The 8505-nt window shown below is 34.9% G+C and overlaps 1 long non-coding RNA gene across 1 annotated transcript; it reads left to right on the forward strand.

Moving 5' to 3' along the window:
- The first annotated feature begins 4603 nt into the window (after positions 1 to 4603).
- LOC137489697 (uncharacterized) lies at positions 4604 to 8170 on the forward strand. Its single transcript, XR_015500056.1, has 6 exons — positions 4604 to 4678; positions 4980 to 5035; positions 5437 to 5715; positions 6097 to 6211; positions 6869 to 6980; positions 7927 to 8170. It is a non-coding gene; the product is annotated as an uncharacterized LOC137489697 (long non-coding RNA).
- Positions 8171 to 8505: the final 335 nt, after the last annotated feature.

The raw sequence follows: 8505 nt of genomic DNA on the forward strand, positions 1-8505 counted from the left end.
ATTAGATTATTTATTAAGGATAGGGCAAAATATTGGATATATATATGTATATGTGTGTGTGTGTGTGTGTATATACATACACACTTTTTTTTTTTTTTTTGCTTTGCATCGCACCTGCAAATCGTGGATGCGCACATCACGATTTCGATGCTGAAACAATGTATCGTGCAATTAAGTATAAAGATATTATTAAAGATTATTTTAATATTATTGTATAAAAAAACTTTACAATGATGACCATGTTATGTTATGTTTGATTGTTCAATTTCTATTTTTGAATACTGTTAGACAGCCCAGAAACCTACTATTTATTTAGTATCAGATGCACTGCTTGATCACCCCAGTCGATCTAATTACTGAAATCTTTTTTCCAAATAGAGCTATTTAAATCATCTGTTGAGATTATATTATTATCGCAATATATAATTTAGCAAAACAAAATATCGCAATGATACATTTACATTTACATTTAGTCATTTAGCAGACGCTTTTATCCAAAGCGACTTACAAATGAGGACAAGGAAGCAATTTACACAACTAAGAGCAACAATGAATAAGTACTAAAGGCAAGTTTCAGGTCTGTAAAGTCTAAGAAGGGAAGTATTAGTAGTTTTTTTTTTTTTTTTGTACAATTAGTGTGATATTCAAAGAGGCAATTGCAGATTAGGAAGTGAAGTGGATTTTTCATTTTTCCATTATCTTGCAGCCGTAATTTACATGCATTTTTGCTAAATTATTTTAAGATACTGTTTATAAAAAGACAGATTTCTGTGGATTTTTGAGAGATGCTTTGTATCATAGTTTGAACTCTATTCAGTAAGACTTATAGCTTGAGTTTATACAACACGGTTTCAAAATGCCACTGAGCTTTTTCTAAATGTAATCACATCATGGCACTCCCATCAAACATTTTTAGTACGGTATTCCAAAATGGCATAAAAATAAGTGTATGGAAACATAGCTATTATTGACTTGAATGTTTTATGAATGTGAAGCTTGAATGTTTTATCAAAAATCTGTTGTAGACATTTCAAAAACAGCGATGGGTCAGATTAACCCCTCTGTCAACAAATAACCATGAAACTAGTCATTTATTCAGTCATTAATTTTCCTTCAGCTTAGTCCCTTGTTCATCAGAGGTCTTCACAGCAGAATGAACTGGCAACTATTCTGGCATGTGTTTTCCACAGTGAAACAACCATACACACTCATTCACACTCATATATTACCACCAACTAATCCAGCATATGTTTTACGCAGCAGAGGCCCTTTCAGCTGCAACCCATCAGTGGGAAACATCCATACACGCTTTTTCACACACATACACTACAGACAATTTTAGCTTACCCAATTCCCCTATAGAGCATGTGTCTGGACTGTGAGGGAAACCGGAGCACCCGGAGAAAACCCATGCCAACACGGAGAGAACCTGCAAACTCCACAAAGAAATGCCAACTGACCCAACCGAGGCTCGGACCAGCGACCTTCTTACTGTGAGGCCAGTTTTGATATTCACATCTTGGACTCAGCACATCCTAAAATACAGGAGCCTCTCTAAATCAAGCGATTATAGGTGGATCATGCAATTCGAAATGGCATTATTATCATTCATTCATTCATTTTCCTCCAGCTTAGTCCTTCATTTATGAGGAGTCACCACAGTGGAATGAACCGCCAACTATTCCAGCATATGCTTTACACAGTGGATGCCCTTCCAGCTGCGACCCAGTACTGGGAAACACCCATATACTTTCACATTCGTAATTTTGTTAATCCAATTCCCCTATAGCGCATGTGTTTGGACTGTGGGGGAAACCGGAGGACCTTGAGGAAACCCACGCCAACATGGGGAGAACTTGCAAACTCCACACATAAATGCCAACTGACCCGACTGGGATTCGAACCAGCGACCTTCTTGCAGTGAGGCGACAGTGCTAACCACTAAGCCATCATGCCACCTGCATTATTATCAGTCATCCAGAGTCTATCAGTATCAGCCACTGAAAAACTCACTGTGGATGCCTGCTGGTTTATAGAACAGATTCAAGGTCAGTATTTTCTGAAGACTGAACCACAAATCCCGACAGCGATAAGTCCACATCCCATCATCACTTCCCTCACATCTGATCCAACCAGAGAATGAAATTAAAACCAACATGTGGCTCCAAAACGAACAAAGACTTCAGCAGAGCCATCTCAACTACAAAAGATGAAGATGCCATGTCCTGAGGAATAAAAAAAACACACACAATCAGACCATCTCCACAGGAATGGCCATGTGTCCTGGTTATAGGTGTAGTGTGGGCTCTATAAAGCAGATTTATCTCAGTCTTGCTGCTCTAGTGACTCTGTTATCTGCATTATCTGGCTGGCTCTCTCGGCACTTCATCACACACACACACACACACACACACACACACACACAAACAGATCCTGAAAGCCTGAGAGATACTTCAGAGCAAAGCAAAGGAAAACAGCCAGCTTTAAAGGTGAAAGTGTATCAATTAAGCACCAACAATGTTATTTGTGTCTCTGGAGAACAAAATCAGTCATAAGCGTTAATTTTTTTTCTTAAATTGAGTTTTATACATCATGACAGCTGAATAAACTAGCTTCATGTTGATTAATACTTTGCTTGGACAGGACAATAATTGGCTGAGATAAAACCTATTTAGGAAAATGTGAAATCTGAGGGTTAAAAACAGGGCTTTACGTTAACACCCGCCAACCCGCCAAATGCGGGTAGATTTCAGCTTTGGAGGGTAAGACAGCTGCTCCCACTAGCCACTTTGCCTGGTTGTAAATAATTTTTACATTGTAGTCTTCTTAAAGCAGGGCTCGACATTAAGGATGGCCCAATATGTGTGCAAATGTGATATTAGAATCGAGAAACAGCACGACTGAAAACAATAACTGTGTTCGCGCGAGACAAAGCAGGTGAATACCGTATGAGAGGATGATTACTCACGCGCACAGGTGATGTGATGCACGCGACTGTTTTAAAGCGCGCGCACGCGCTCCCGTTTACTTGCGCTTTTTTCTGTTTACTTGGGATCGGTTCTCTTTGAAAGAGTAGACAAAAAAACGATGCTCGTGTACCCATAGTCCTGCTGCTTTTAAGAGCTCTAGATTAATATATATATATATATATATATATATATATATATATATATACACTGTAAACGATTTCTGTTGTTTTCACAGTATTATACTGCATTTCTCAACAGTTTTTTACTGTATAAGCTGTGCACAGTGTGTTACTGTATATATTGTTGTTTTCACAGTATAATAATGTATTTTCAACTTTTCTATACTGTAAACATGGTTAACAGTATGTTACTGTAGATTTTATAATGAATTTTGGGGAAAAATCCGTTACTGTGCATCTAAATACAGTACTGCAAATGACCAAGAACAACTCCACACACACTATATATTATGATTATTATGTTTATTTATTTTTAGACAAATTATTTTGTGAAGTAAATAACCTAACCAGTTTCTTCAGACTGTTCAGTGCATTAAACTGTCCCCTGGTTTTCCATTTTTGGGTGCACTTTATAAGGCAACATGGAAATATTAAATAATATTTAATAAACATAACTTTGTGCTAAACCAAAACGTAAATTGGAACAAAAATAAATTGATTCACGTAACCAAAGACTGTTAAACAAACAAAATGATTTCAAAGTCAGCTTAAATGTCAGAGTGACCAACCTGCTTTAGACGGATTCAAGAATATTGGGCGCCCATATTGGCCACCGTAGAGGTCACATATCTCCGCATTTTCAAAACAACATTTTAAAATACGCACTATCTTAATAAATAAACCACAGAATTGAGTTTAAAACAACTACATTCTCGCATGAAAAACGGTTAAAACTTTATTTCATAACACATTTATTATCTAGTCATCGAAGACAGGGCATGTCTCAATAATGTCTAGGCCGATTAAAGCATGAGGTTTGCCGGATACATGAGTGATGGAGCGCCGTCAACCCCTGGAGGTCAGAATCTCCCCTATCGGCAAAGCACACTTAAAATTAGACATGATATCTAAAAACAAACCACAGATTTGAGTTTGGAAGAACTACATTCTCGCATGAAAAACTGTTAAAACTTCATTTGGTGACATATTAAACGCAATATTTATGATATGATCTGGCTTTTCTCATCCGCCATTATATTTGCTTGTTGGTGTGAAATAAACCCTGGGAGAAAAAAAATATTAATTCTCAAAACACTTCAAGCGAACCTTATTCTTATTGTTAAAGTCAGATATATGTAATATTTTCGCTGGTAAAGTGAGAAGAAAAAAACAATATTACTATTTTATCAATACCACGTTTGCACTGGTTCGGTTCAGCACACAAACGACACCGAATCGGATTGAACCGTTTGCTCGGGAATTATTTTATCACACGTGTTCACAAGCACATTCAGCAATATTTGTATAAATGTGTGTGGCCGAGCAGTATAACGAAATAGTAATGATTCATTGTTGTGTCTTACAATAATATACAAAAAGGAATCGGTTTTAGGCGGACTCGACTCTTTACTGTTCTAAGGAGCCGATTCATAAAGCCGAGCCGACTCGATTCGACCTTTACCAGGCAAGCAACGGCTCTCCTAATTTGAAATCCACCTGTCGCCTTTTCTTCCAGTGAATTCATCCTCGGTAAGTGTTTAAAAGTCAAATTCTGTTCGTTAAAGGATTGTTTTGTGTATATTTCCGTGTAGTGTGTGTGTAATTTAAAATAATTAACCAAGTTACTTTAGTTGTACTGTAAGTTAGGTACTTATGTTACGTTATTCGACGCCAGACCGTGTTTGTAGTGTTTGCGAGGTATTAGATAAGGTAATTACAGTGAGTTTATCTTGAGTGAGTTTTTGACCATAGAAACGTTAAGTTAACGTTACCTGAAAAAAAACGTAACTTTTACTTGGGGTTAACTGCATTAATGAATTCTCTATTTCAGCACAACACTGAGATGAAGGCAAAGTCACCATGAAAAGTTAAACGTTTAACGTTAAGGTAAGCTCTGGTCTTCATGTGGTCATTATGACCAAGTTATCATTATGGTTAGATTTGTAAACTGTAAGTTAGTTATTCACACTAAACTCACAATGAAACAAGTCTAATCTGTTTTATTAAATTGAGCTGATAATAAAATTCAGTTGATATCTTTTAAGCTAACGTTAATATTAACATAATTCATATTAATTGTCTATTTCTCACTGGTTAATGAGCTTATTGTATAACGTTATTGTGTCATTAATTGTACATTTTATTTTTGGTGTTCAGGTGTAGGGAATGATTTGTATACAAATTTATTTGAACCCCATTCAGATTTGTATGGTTGTACCATAGATTTAGATTATTAAATGTTAAGTCTTATTTTACTCTTATTATATTTATCTTTTTTGCAACTACAGCAATTGATGCTGAAAAACTGATGCTACCAATCTCTCCTCACTTGATTATTTAAGGTAATGTTGATGTCTTCCTCATTTTGATTAGATTTTGAAATGTCAAGTTGATCACAGATTTGTTGTGAGGAGTTTCATGTACAACCTCTTTTGCTTCTTCCAGAAGCGACGCAGTGGCACAGTAGGTAGTGCTGTCACCTCACAGCAAGAAGGTTGCTGGTTCGAGCCTCGGCTGGGTCAGTTGGCTGAATACAATGGCATAATGATTCTGCTTGCTCACAGGAGGTACTTGATTTAGTTTTCCTCAAGCGATACATCAGTTTTTATGAGTAATGCGTGACACTTGAATTGAAGGGACAGTTCACCCAAAAATGAAAATAATGGCATCTTTGGCATCCTCCACTTGTTTCAAAATAGTTAGATTATTTTTTTGTTCCATTGAACACAAACTCATATTTTTTTTTAAAGAAATTTGGTTCAAATATGGATGTCCATAGTTTATGGTTTCTACCATTCTTCAAAATATCTGCTTCAGTGTTCAACAGAAATTTAAATGGATTTAAAACACATGGAGTAATGGTGGCAGAAAAGTAAACTATCCTTTTAAATATTTTATTCTGAGACTTATTTAAATGTGTCTTGTCTTTTGCCATATTGTCTTTCTAGCTCAGATTGTGATGGACCTGGAATGTGACACCAGTTACTCTTAAGTCAAGAACCAAATAAAGCACAGATGTGGAGGGATCTGCAACTAAACTAACTGGAGGAAAGGAACCTTTAGGTAAAAACACCTGCTTTATTTAGATCTGAAGTATTTTATTTGGCATAGACTATTATTTTTTTATTCTTATTCTAATTTTATGTTATGTATACTGAATATAAGTCATTTAAATTTCACAAATGATTGGATATAAAATATCATCTAAATGTCTTTTTTTATATTGTCTTAAACATTGGTGCTCAACCCTGTTCCTGGAGATCAACCTTTCTGCAGAGTTTAGCTCCAACCCTGATCAAACGCAACTAAACAAACTAAATAGTATCTGAAGGAGCACTTGGTAAATAAAGACAGGTGTTCTTGATCAAGGTTGCAGGTAAGCTCTGCGGAAAGGTTGATCTCCAGGAACAGGGTTGAGCACCCCTGATCTAAATGCTCAAAAATGCTGTTTCCGAGGCGAGGTTGGATGTAGTTCAGAAATAAATTCATTAGGATCAATGCTTAAAGTAAATGTTTACTTCTCTCTGTAGACCAAACATGCTTAGTATCCCACACATTTTAATGAATTATTTATTTTGGTTACTTTTACATCTACATTTACTATATATGGGTAAGCAAGTATTTAATAAATAAAATTATTTTAAACCACTTAACTAAATGACTCTATTACCCTAGCTTCTGGGAAAAAAACATGTAAAATAACAGTTTTTTTTTTTACAGTGTGGGTGAACATACTACCTTGATGTCCAACAAAGACTGCACAAGAGCTCATTTGATGGCACATATTCTGTCCTGTCTACATCTCTGACAACCTGGCAGTGCTTCGACATCAGTGAGTAATAAATCTTCATATTATCATGCATTCAGGATTTCTGTAAGCCTATCTTTAATTTTAGTTTGTAATTAGCAGTGACTGTTTTAAAATTTGGTATTTAAATTATTCTTAACGTTTTACTGATGCTGTGCACAGTAACGTTATGATGATTTAATTTGAGGAAATGTCACTGGAGAGGTGTAATAATATTTATTTGTCTCACTGACATGCCATCACTGCATATTGAAATACAGTAATACTAATTGACCGCAAAATATTATCACAAACATTTCATGAAGTAGACTGCTTGACTACTCTTCATTTCTTTGCTCAACTTTAACACATTTGATCGTGTTGCTGTGCCTTTCGGCAGATTTTGCCAAAAATGAATGCTTAGTGATTACTTTGTTTAATGCGAACCAAATGTCAGTAACTTATCATTAGCATTATTTTTTTTTTAAATCACCCACGGCTTTCATGTTCTCTAATGTAATCTTGTCTGTAAGTTAGAAGTAGATTTTCACATGTTAAAAGCCTAAAAGTACTTGATTAACATTAGTCACGTTAAATTAGATTATTTTATTTATTTATTTATTTTTAATATGTAGCCTCTTAAGGTCAGAATTAACTGTGTTCACCCCTCTTAAATTTATGGAAGCGCTAGTGTGGTCATGGAATCAGATATTCAAGCTATACAGAGTCAGACATTAAGTTAAGATGAGACTTTATTTTTTACATACCTGTGTGGACACTTGACTAGTGTTGACTTGACTGATCTTTTCCCCATTAACGTTAGTGTAATTGTAAATAGATAACAATCTGTATTTTGCCAACAAAAACGATAAAAAACAGTGTTTTATATATATAAAACAGCAGTGCGGTGTTTGGTTTCTGAATGAATGAAATAATTTGAGGCATGATTAGTTTTTACTCCAGTGATTGATTTTGCTTGTCGTTTTTGCAGGATCACCAGAAGTGCTCCTGCCCTTTTTCACTGTCCCTTTTCCACAACATCATTTGGCTTTCATCATTTCGTGTCTTGTAGCAGTTATTTCATCTGTTTTTAAAATTGTAATACTTTTTGATGCATTAATTGTTGACTGGTTTTACTGATCAATTTTTCATTAGTGTTCTGTTGCTGTGTTATATTGAATAATTGCTACTGTTTCAGTAGGGTTTACACAATAAACTTTTATTGTGAAGTTAAAGTTTCAGTTTCTTTATTTTTCTTGTATTTCTTGAACAGTTAAAATAACATTTGTGCAATTTTTAAACTTTTTTTGCTCATTATAAAGTAGCACTATTAAATACAATAAAATAACATTTAATAACTGTAAAATACTATACAGTAATAATGAAAGTAACGTTAAAATACCGTAGTTCTGCATGGTAAAAATGTACAGTAAAATACTGTTTTCAGTTTTGCAGTATGTGTATTACTACTGTAATTGGTGTTACAGTATAAAAAGAAAACAGTAAAATGATGTATTACATTTTACAGTAAATTTAATACTAAAGTATTTAGTATTACAGTAATGTTACT

Source organism: Danio rerio, chromosome 9 (assembly GCF_052040795.2).
Source record: "Danio rerio strain M-AB ecotype USA chromosome 9, GRCz13ab, whole genome shotgun sequence".
In the NCBI taxonomy this organism is placed as follows: Eukaryota; Metazoa; Chordata; class Actinopteri; order Cypriniformes; family Danionidae; genus Danio; species Danio rerio.